The sequence below is a fragment of the Patella vulgata genome, chromosome 2, assembly GCF_932274485.2.
Source record: "Patella vulgata chromosome 2, xgPatVulg1.2, whole genome shotgun sequence".
Taxonomy (NCBI): Eukaryota; Metazoa; Mollusca; class Gastropoda; family Patellidae; genus Patella; species Patella vulgata.
The window spans coordinates 88,223,730-88,235,989 of NC_065880.2; the positions used below are offsets into that span (position 1 = coordinate 88,223,730).

General features: G+C 38.4%; 1 protein-coding gene across 3 annotated transcripts in view; it reads left to right on the plus strand.

Annotated features, from left to right (window-relative positions):
* The window catches only part of LOC126810078 (cadherin-99C), a 50,328-nt gene that overhangs the window by 13,482 nt on the left and 24,586 nt on the right, over window positions 1-12,260 (plus strand). The window contains exon 2 of one of the 3 annotated variants that reach the window (XM_050535036.2): window positions 1-159. This exon is cut by the window's left edge and continues 107 nt beyond it. The exons of the other annotated variants lie outside the window; for them this stretch is intronic. The gene's annotated coding sequence lies outside the window, so the exon portion shown is untranslated. The remainder of the gene's footprint in view (window positions 160-12,260) is intronic. 3 annotated transcript variants of the gene reach the window in all.

Here is a 12,260-nt window from a genome sequence, read left to right on the forward strand (position 1 = left end):
ACACCCCTTGTTTACTTACCTGCATATAATATATACCCGGATAACAAAGCCTATTGTAATATTATACCTGTGAGTATCAATATTTGGACAATCAAGTCTACAACAGCCTGGGAAACCATCATTTGATAACGCAACATACCGGGGAGAAACATTCAATAGGTAAGTTGTGAATGAAGTGTATTTTACATGCCGAGTGAAGCACGTATTTTGAGTTGTTTTAAACTCGGATTCCGTCATGTAAGAATTCATTTTATATTAGTGGAGAAATGCAATGGAATGTTGCTTAACGTCCTACTTGGGAAGTCACGGTGGCTCAGTGGTTAAGACGCTGGCTCACTAGCCTGGAGGTCGGATGTTCGATCCCGGTGTTGGCAAATGAAATGGGGTTTAATGTCTTACTGTTCTGCTCCGACTGGGCTAATGAAGACGGGCATACGCCATACAGTGTGCTATGAGGGAAAATATTTTAAGCGGGAGGACTTATCTATGGCTATGGGATAAAGTGTGTACCGCAACAAATGAAAAGTCTATATCCTTGACATGTTTCATGGATAAGGCTCCTGATCTTGGTTTCTCTAGCTTGTGTATTATCCATTTTTCCCTTTATCCGCTATAGTCAGGTCAATATATGGAAAATACACCCCCAACCCCCAAAACATTGCAACAAAAGGTTTCTAAACTTATTCTGACAGGGTTTAGTGTACTTTATAACATACTAAAAGTTTATCAAAGTAGGACCTCCGGAAAAGTGTTTTTTCAAGATGGCGTCAAAAATGGCCACCGAAACGTCTTAAAATGATCATAACTATGGAACTATCAACTCAAATTTGATGATCTTGGTGTCTTTCCCTAGGTTTTTGGGGTTAAAGAACACATTAAGATCATGAACAATGATGTTGGCCTATTATGTCAAAAATGGCCGCCAACACCTCCAAATGACCGCAAGTCCATAATTATTGGCTCAAATTTGATGATCTTGATGTCTATCCCCAGGTTTTGGGAGACAAGGAACACATTAAGAGAACTTTGAATATCACTGAGCTGTTGAATCATTATGAAATTGAATTCATGACCTTCAGCTGCCCACTATCATAGAATAAGTTGAGAAACCTTTTGTTGCAATTTTTGGGGGTTAAACTGTATTTTGACCTGACTACTATGCCAGAGTTTGTGTACTGACTTCTTACCATCGTTACTGATCCCCATACTACCATCATTACAGATATCATTACTACCATCATTACTACCGTCATTACAGATCTCATTACTATCATCACTACAGATCTCTTGTTGACCGTGAGATGTGTACATAAGTTGGTGATATCGCGGATAAGAATAAGATAAAATGAATAAGATAACAAGAAAATCGTTAACAAACAAATACAACCAAAATAGAAATGGCAGGCCAATACTTTTTATGTCTAAATCTGAACTCCAGAATTACACCTAAGACACTACCCCCCCCCCTCCCCACGCTTTTGCTAAAGATCTATATGTGCAAGCGAAGTTTGGAATACACGCGTACCCTATGTTAGTCCCGAAGGTTTTTTGGAGTGCGCTCTCTCTCCCCCCCCCTCCCCCCTGTCTCTCTCTCTCTCTCTCTCTCTCTTTAATAAATAACTAATAATATAAAATATTCTACTTAGTAAAAGAAATTTGTTACCAATGTTTGATTACCTGTTCTATGTTAAATAAATCAATCATACTTATAATATGATTAATTAACGTATTATATTGATTATTGTCCAATATCTCAACATTGAATATCTGATAACAACTGACGAATAATCTGGAAAACTTCAGGTTGCAAGGATGGAATGAGAAAGCGTCTGTAACGACTGGGTATATTACTTGACGTGTATTGTCGATTATTGTCCGACAAATAAACAAGTCTAGTATATTGTAGAATACGTTACAAACCTTAGTCAATTTGTATTTCTACTTTTTATCGAAATAAACAAACAATAGAAACTTGACACCCTCTCCTATGGTAATACTGTAAATATTGGTAGATAATAGTGTAGAAATCGATTTGACCGTAAGAAAATCTTAGGGGAAATCCTTTCATGGGGAGTCAATGCACACCGCATCCATAACGGTGTGAGCTGACTCCCACAACTGCGCATGTGCTAAACGGTAATCACACACCAGGAACCATCACACACTGCCACGCCGGGGCATTGAATATCTGTAATACAACAAAAGAAATATATGCGAAACTTCAGGTTGGGTGATACGACTGAATACGACTTCCTTATTCTAGAACATGACACCGCTTCCTTATTCTTTTTATAAATGTATCTGAAGGGGGAGGTTTTCCATGTGTGTAATTGGACCCCTAGAATACCTCATACCACATTCCAGTCACATTTCAGAAGGATACACCTGGCACCACTCCTCATTCTATAATCGTTTGTTTTAGATACTCACTAACCCTTTTCTTTCGTTTTCACCGAGGGGGGTTGGATGGCCGAATGGTTAGCTCGTGCACCGCTGTATCATAAGGCCCGCTTTCGAATCCCCGGTTGTACGTGACAAGGAGTAGGGTCGCCTGTCCAACCTCATGGGTTTTCTCCGGGTCCTCCGGTTTCCTCCCTCTGCTAAAGACTCCTAAATTAAACCATATGTTAGTCCCGAAATGACCTAGTTTGTGTCGAGTGGACGTTAAACCCCATTTCTCTCTCTCTCTTTCGTTTTCACTGGTAATTGAATACATAATTTAATATAGATTTGTATTTTCTTCACCGGTAATTTTATATATAATTTAAGTCACCTGTGTATACATTGGCGTGCACATTAAAGATCCCTTGGCAGTTGGAATTCGATATAAGAATAGGCCAAAGTGCAGCTGTCCGGCCAAAATTCCTCTCGTAGCACACTGTATTGCATATGTCCGTCTGCATTAGCCCAGAACGTTAAACCCCATTTCATTTGATATTAAAACCCAAGCCTGTGTTTTATGTTAATCCTACTGGCTAACCCTGTTTCTACCATATTGACACTATGAGTATATAAACCTACAGTAAATATATAAACTGGGTATTAATGTCAATAACTGATTTATGTTACTAGGTAAATGGGGTTTGTTTACCTCCATAGTGAAAAATGTCATGACGTTATACACAATATGACACTCCCAATCATCACATTGGTAAGATTAGGAAAGGAAATGAATTGAAATGAAATAGGGTTTAAAGTCCTACTGTTCTGCTCCGACTGGACTACGCCACACAGTGCGCTATGAGGGACAACATAACATGAACTGAAATAGGGTTTAACGTCCTACTGTTCTGGTCCGACTGGGCTAATGAAGACGGACATACTCCACACAGTGTGCTATGAGGGAAATTTTGCCAGGATAGCTGTGGTACGACCTACTCTTATATCGCATTCCAACTGTTAAGGGATCTTTTACGCGGGACCTCGGTTTTTCGTCCCATTCGAACGACTATACGTTGTCCCTTGTCAGGCCCTCCGTTCTACATGACTGACAAGGGGGAACCACGCCTGAAAATCCCGATGAACTTTCTCGGCCAAGGCAGGGATCGAACACGGGACCTACAGTTTAGCGAGCCAACATCCTACACACTGAGCCACTGTGCCCGTCGATTAGGAAAGGCATGGAATGGGGTTTGATGTCTCGCAAACATTAAACTTCCATTATTTTGAGACTAACATGGTTAAATTTTTATCATATGATTGAACGTGCAGGGTGCATTAGCAGGTGTGTGAGCTAAGATATTTGCGTATCCGCAAGGACACCTATACGTCTTACGTCGTATTCTTTATCTCTTCGTTTATATAGATTACAAAAACGCAGCTTATCTTTCCATAGTCATTTAAAAAACAGCAATATTTTGGATTTAAAGATACATTAGTTAAGAGTTTAAGAACGAGTTGGCCATTCTTGCTATAATAATTCAAAAATAGATGATTTTAAAAATTAAAGTCAAATTATTTATTCTGAACGAACTTATCACTGTTGGAAGTTTGGACTATAAATAGGCATCAACTGTCTCCGCACCGTCTCCGAGAATTGCCGATCATTTGACTGACAGATAATAACTCCGCCCACATATTCTCGATCATCAAGTAAGATTCTCAATGCCTACGATACCCTCGATTGGCAGTCCTTTCATTGGCAGTCTCCGGTAGTGACGTCAGTGACCAACGGTAAACGTTAGCTTGATCGGTCATTTCTTGATTTAATTATTAAATGAACGACTGTTTAAATCCAAGCTGTATCCAAGCCATCTGGGGGTCTACACTACAGAGTTGATTGTGAGCTTGTCATGGAAATAAAGGTCTATAACATCTGAAGCCTAAAGAAAGACTTGCAATAGGCAGATTTAGCTCTTAACTAATGTACATTTGATGGTTTCGATCCCTGCATTGGCCGAGAAAGTTCATCCAGATTTTCCGGCGTGGTTCCCCCTTGTCAGTGATACAGGACGGAGGGCCTGACAAGGACTGCTGTCTAGTCCTTCGGATGAGACGAAAAACCGAGGTCCCGTGCATACATTGGAATGCACGTAAAAGAACCCTTGGCAGTTGGAATTCGATATAAGAGTAGGCGATAGTGCCGCTGCCCGGGCAAAATTTCCCTCATAGACACTGTATGGCATATGCCCGTCTTCATTAGCCCAGTATAGGAGCAGAACAGTAGGACGTTAAACCCCATTTCATTTCATTTCATTTGATGGTGTCCCTTTCACTAGGACCTTTAAGATAACACCGTTACTAGGTAATACAATACATGAACAGGGAATGGCGGATTTATTATATCTCTGTTAGGGTATATTATAATTAAAACGTTATCACAACATGGTTACTTATATACACCGGTTGTTATTCAGATATATCAAATATTACATGAGAGAGGGTTGGTGCTAAATGATAAGGCCAGCTCAATTTCTCCCGTCAAAATACAAAACCTAGTAACTCACTTTTTTTTTTTTATCAAAATTGAGTTAGGTCCAAATTTGTAGTTACTAGGGTATATGCTTCCTGTTGTTGTACTAGATCTTCCAATCTTTTGATTTTGTAAGCAGTTACACCCATGAAACAACCTAGCAACTTCCTTCATTTGCCTAGAATACCACAGAAAAACCTAGTAACTCAATAGTGAAATCAATGGATGAGCTTGGGTTTAATATTCATTCATTACGTTTTCCTCTGTTTTCTCAAAATAAGAAAAAAGTGAGTTACTAGGTTTTGCCTTTTGACGGGAGAATTTGTCGTCATAGATCACGAGCTGTAAACCAGGAAATATCACGAACTGAATTTTCATCATCCTCGGTCAGTGCTTATGTGGAGGCTCAAACTCTCCATCACATTTTTAAAACTAACCCTGGACCTAGCCCCAATCCATACCCTAATCCCTAATCTACAAGCACGTGCTCTAACCTTATCTACATCTCAGCTATCTTGACAAAATTGAGTTGGTCTTAACAAATAGATTTAGCCATGAGAGAGATTGTCGGTGGGGGGGGGGGTATTTCCGGCCTAACATATGGTTCAATTTCATTATTCCATTTCAATAATGTGCGTAGGTGTTTAGCTAGGCGGCGGCGAGGGGAGGGGGGGCATCCGGAGGACCCGGAGTAACCACGCGGGATTGGACAGGCATCCTGGCCCCCAGGGAAGAGTAGAGGTCAGGTCTGTACAGTCGTGGGGTCAATTAACACTACAATAGCATCGACGATAGATAGATATCTCGGGCACTATAATAGAGGGTAACAAAATACGTGAAGCACAGAATGAGTTCTTTCGTATTTTATTATTTCTCTGCATAACTCTGTTTTAAACAATATTTTATTCAATATAATTTCACATAATCATACAGTTATACAGGATACGAAAATAAGCAGCATGTTTATGAATATCGCTTCCTGACATGGTAGTTATTTTCAATCGGTGAGAGTGAGAGTGCAATGTTCTTTCGACCTGGGATTAGAAACCACGACAATTGCATAGATGCTAGATCGACCCCTCGCATAGCAGAAGGGTAAAAGGATTGCATAGATGGTAGGTCGGTCCTTCGCACTGCAGTACAGGGTAAAAAGAACGGCTAGATGAAAATACAAAATAGATTATTCATATTCTATTATTTCTGTGTAGAACTTCTCACGATGTTCTTTCGACCTGTGATTAGAAACCACGACAATTGCATAGATGGTAGGTCGGTCCTTCGCACTGCAGTACAGAGTAAAAAGAACGGCTAGATGAAAATACAAAATGGATTATTTCATATTCAATAATTTCTGTGTAGAACTTCTCACGGTGTTCTTTCGACCTGGGATTATCTGCATTTTCCTGTGACTTGTATGTCTATATTGATTGAGACTATGAAGGTATGGCTGGATTGTCCAGACCCAGGAGTTCGATAGGTTTAGTAATGACAGGAATGTCGGTTGCTTCGGTTGTTTCTAACAACAATCAATATCCATATCGGTATAGTTCGGTAAATAAAATAGATACTGGATAAACAGGTATAAATTATCACAATGAACACTCGAATATATCAGTCACTTTTGAAATTTGACCACTTTATATTGCATCATGCAAGAGATAAATCTGCCTATTTGCAGGTCTTTTCAATGGCGAGAGAGAGAGAGAGAGAGAGGGAGATATGGGGTTTAACTTCCACTACACACCAACTAGGTTATTTCGGGACTAACACATGGCTCAATTTTATTTCAATAATTTGCTTGCGCGTAGGGGTCTTTAGCAGTGGGAGGAAACCGGAGGACCCGGAGAAAACCCACGAGGTTGGACAGGCGACCCTACTCCTTGTCAGTACAACCGGGGAATCCAACCCCCACAAAAAAAGCTTTGACAACCGAGATTTAATTTATTATCATGGTAAAGGGCCATTTCTTGTAAAAAACTTGGAGCATTCACAACTTTGCTCAGAATAAAGTTATTTGATTGACAGTTTCGTTGATGTATTCATTTTGCATAATCTATATTCGGACTATTAAAGCAAGAAAGGCCAGCTCTTTATCTAAATCTTACATAATGTATCTTTAATGGGATATGAATGATGAACTCGGAAATACAAGTCCATCAAAATTGCATACAACGGTCAGGAAAGCAGTGGGGGGGGGGGTCCAGAGAAGGGGGGGGGGGGCACAGAGAAGGGGGGGGATCCAAACCCCACCCTGCTCAGCTACATATAAAAAAATTGTAAAACAACACTTTATGAGAAAAGGGTAACGGTCGTGCGCTTTATCCTGTATCATCAGATGGTGGGATGGGATTGACATTCAAAGCGCGAAATAATGATATAGAAATGTGTGATATCACAATTTTAATACTTTGCATCAATGAAAATTTACGTCAAACGGGGTGTTGAATTTCTCTCTTTAAAAACCTCAATGTGTATGTGCCCACGTAATTTAGAGACGATGGTGGCGTCATACAATGCATATTCAACTGTCAAATTTCCCCTTAACAGGAGCCTGGCAAACCCCCTCCTGCAAAAATTCCTGGATCAGCCCATGGACAGTCGTAATGTCCGTACTCCTATGCAACAGTTATGGGTAATATCCGTATTTTCCATTCCACAATCCTTGCTTGATAATGGCCTGAGATACCCAGTGTAGCAATATTGTCGTTGCGAGCAGATTATGTCATGGACATATTATTGGTTCCAAATTTATAGATTAGAAATGGAGCAATATGAAGGCTGAAACAATATGGTTTTCTTTAGAAATTATTGATTCCGTGTTCATAACCAAAAATATAGAAAGTATGCTAGTTATTTTGATACGTTAACAGAGCTATAGTTTTGTAAACATGTTGGTCATTTACATTTTCCAAGGATAAGTTGTTTTGTTTGAAATACACGTGAGTTGAAAATTACTAATTAGCATACGTCATTCGGCACCTACAGAGAGCGGAGCTAGAATAATTTTAGACATCACGCAGATTCTTTAGAAGATCAGACACGCATCGTGTTCTTTAGACGACTATTTCATGACGTAGTGGTTTGCCGAGTCTAGTGGGGTCACGATGGATCAGTGGGTAAGACGCTGGCTCGCTAGCCTGGAGGTCGGGTGTTCGATCCCTGCATTGGCCGAGAAAGTTCATCCAGGTTCCCCCTTGTCAGTGATGCAGGACGGAGGGCCTGGCAAGGACAGCTGTCTAGTCGTTCGGATGGGACGAAAAACCGTGTACACATTGGCGTGCACGTAAAAGATCCCTTGACAGTAGGAATTCGATATGAAAATTTTCGCTCATAGCACACTGTATGGCGTATGCCGTTTTTTATTAGCCCTTTTTGGAGCAGAACAGTAGTACGTTAAACCCCATTTCATTTCATATCCTGAGTCTAGCTACGCTTGTTGGAGTTTAACAGGAGTGGGGTTAGAGAGAAAGTTATATTAATTTTAAATATTGTAATGTAGACTATTGTGTAACTGTTGTGACATAAAAACGTATAGAAAGAAAAACTATCATTGTTCCTGTTACATATTTGATTTCGGTATCGTAAGAAAACACGACGGTGAAGTCCTTAAGAAGAGGTACAACAGTAGCCAGTCCACAGTCAAACAAACCAACCGATAGACGATCATGCCTAAGGCCAGCCCAAGTTTTGTCAAGATTGCTGAGATGTAAATAAGGTTAGGGCACGTAATTGTTGGCGAGATTTTAGGTTAGGGTTAGGGTAAGCATTGGGGCTAGGTCCAGGATTAGGGTTGGGATTAGCGCTAATCCTATTTACATCTTGTGACCTATGACGAAAAATTGAGCTGACCTTATCAATTAGCACTAACCCTAAATAGGGAATATTTTTTTTATCCAAATGTACTCCCAACGCCTTGCTATTTTGTTTTGATAAATTGAAAGAAGACTGATTTAGAATTTAATTTGTAGAAGACAACAGTTGATATTGCGAGCTAATTCAATTAATAGTAGAGACCAAGCGAATATTTACTGCTGTTTCGTTTGCTGCTACGGTGGAACAAAAAAATTAAATTAAAGATACATTATGGGAGATTAGATAAAGAGTTGGCAGTTCTCACTATAATAGTTAAAAACTAGATAATATAAACGGAATCTGCTGAAAATTTCTGCCAAATTGATGCACCCCCTGAACCTTTTAAAGCCGGTACGATAAAAAATCTAGTCTCGATTATCCATTTTTTATTTAATCAGAAGCAGCAGACCGGGTTGTAATCCAGTAAACATCGCAGCCTAGCGATGCCATCGAGGGTTGATTATAGTCTGGATAAGTTAATTAATGCCTAATTAATAATTCAGATAACATTAAAGGCCCAAAGCCAGACCTGCAATTGGCAGATTTAGCTCTTGCATAATGTATGTTTAATAGAAGAGGCCAAGCGAATATTTACCGCTGTTTAGTTTGCTACTCCGGTTGGACAAAAAAAAAATGAGAAACACACAAGTCACTTAGTAATATAAATACAAATCTTAGAGAATATATTGAACTTGTCTTGAAATGTTTCCACATTTTAAACATGCAAACGACAGAAACGCGCAATCATCGCATTGTTTTTATTATAAGTATAAACAGAATTACTGGAGAATGTCCAAACTAATCGAAGGGAAAATATAACCTGATTGTTGGTGTGTTTGTGAAGTGGGCAAGTGTCAAGATGTTGAAGCACATAGATTGGATTTTTATATTTATATTAAACAAAAAAAACTGTACTGACACGTAGAGTCAAATTTGTTAAATCATCTATTGTGTTCGTTGCACGTTTAAACATATACATTACATTAAAAAATACTACGGTATGTTTAAACACAATGAAATGAAGTTTAAAGATACCTTATGTAAGTTAATGAATTTTAAAGGTACCTTATGCAAGAGCTAAAACTGTCTATTACATTTAAAAAAAATACTACGTTATGTTTAAACATAATGAAATGAAGTTTAAATGTACCTTATGTCAGTTAATGAAGCATAAAGGTACCTTATGTAAGTTAATACATTTTCTTATGTAAGTTAACGGAGGTTAACGGTACCTTATGTAAGTTAATCAAGTTTAAAGGTACCTTATGTAAGTTAATAAAGTTTCTTATGCAATTTACCGAAGTTTAAAGGAACCTTATGTAAGTTAATGAAGTTTAAAGGTAGCTTATGTAAGTTAATAAAGTTTCTTATGCAATTTAACGAAGTTTAAAGGTACCTTATGTAAGTTAATGAAGTTTAAAGGTAGCTTACATAAGTTAATGAAGTTTAAAAGTACCTTATGGAAGTTAATAAAGTTTTTTATGTAAGTTAACGAAGTTTAAAAGTACCTTATGTAAGTTTATAAAGTTTAAAGGTACTTTTGTAAGTTAATAAAGTTTCTTATCTAAGTTAATGAAGTTTAAAAGTACCTTATGTAAGTTAATGCAGTTTAAAGGTGCCTTTGTAAGTTAATGAAATTTAAAAGTAAACTTATGTAAGAACTAAAACTGTTTATGACAGGTGTTTTTTCTGGATTAAAATGATATATAATCTATTATTAAGACAGTTATTCACGTGACAAGCATCAACTCTCTAGACCATCGAACGGCTTAGATATTCAATGGATAAGAACATTCGCGCTATTTAATAGTTTAACGTTAAATGGATAATCGAGACTTTGTTTATTATCGTAGCAATCGTACTTGACAATCGAAACTAAGAATAAAGTAATTTGACTGATATTCTCAATATATATTCGGATGGGACAAAAAAATCGAGGACCCCAGTATACATTGGCGTGCATGTAAAAGATCGCTTGGCAGTTGGAATTCGATGTAAGAGTAGGCCGTAGCGCCGCTGTCGGGGCAAAATTTTTATCATAGCAAACTGTATAGCATTACGCCCGTCGTCATTAGCCCAGTTGGTGCAGAAAAGTAAGACGTTAAATTTATATCGAATTCCAACTGTTAAGGGTTCTTTTACGTGCACGGCAATGTGTACAGGGGACCTGTGTTTTCATCCCATCCCAGCGACCTGCCAAAGCCATTGCCAAGCCCTCCGCCCTGCAGCTCTGACACGGGAAAACCAGCCCGGAGATATTCCAAGTAACTTTCTCCGCCAACACCGGGAGCGAACTCGAGACGTCTTGCCAGAGTCTTACTCACCGAGCCACCGCGACTCCCCAAAATCTGTGTGTAACGTCAACTCGACACAAACTAGGTCATTTCGGGACTAAAATATGGTTCAATTTTAACGTCCCCTCGAGACTCGAGACAAAGTAGGTCATTTCGGTACTAGCATATGCTTCAATTTTATTTCTATAATTCGCTTGCACGTAGAGGTCGACGGTATCTGTGGGAGGAAACCGGAGGATCTAACCCACGGGTATTGAACCATTCGGCCACCTACCCAACCTCCCGTGTGACATATACCCTGACACACGTAGCCACACCATCACAACATAAGCCACCTTTTTTAGTTTCGTATAAAATCAATTCTCAACTCAGATCAAATATTTTGACAGCTGTTAGAGCAACGTCAAATATATACAAGAACCAAGAACAAATATCGGGACAATTATTTTAAGAACCCCAACTTAATTTATGTCTTGTTTGATTTCGTCTAAAATGTTTTTAAAAAAATTATCCCTTTGTTAAATTGAGCATGAGCCAAATAAAAAATGAAATTGAGAAACAAAATTTAAAAAAATGAATTTAAATTCCTACAAACAAAATTTTAAAAAAAATATTTAAATTCCTGGAATTTTTCTTAGTGAATTTAAATCGCATTTTCAGTTAATTTAGAAAGAGGAGATTTCTTTTCTCGGTGACACCATAGGAGAAGGATGATTTTGTAAAATAAAAAACGTTAGTTTTCTAAATTAATAATGCATTACGTGAGATTGAGATACAGAGCTAACAGTTCTCGCTTACCTGAGATTGGGATAAAGAGCTAACAGTTCTCGCTATAATAGTTAAAAAAATAGATAAAAACTATATTAAAAATTGTAGTTAAAATAATTTTATTTTGCGCGAAACTATGAGCTTTGACAAGAAATAAGTCATCTTCATAATGTAAATAACCTTAATTAAAAATATCCCTCATAGCACACTGTATGGCGTATGCCCGTCTTCATTAGCCCAGGTTAGGAGCAGAACAGTAGGACGTTAAACCCCATTTCATTTCTTAATTAAAAGTGGGGAGTTGGATGGCCGAATGGTTAGCACGTTCAATCATTCAATTGGAAGATCTGTCTTTGAGTCAACGGGCGTAGTTTCGATTCCCAGGTTGTACGTGACAAGGAGAAGGGTCGCCTTCCAACCTCGTGGGAGCTATA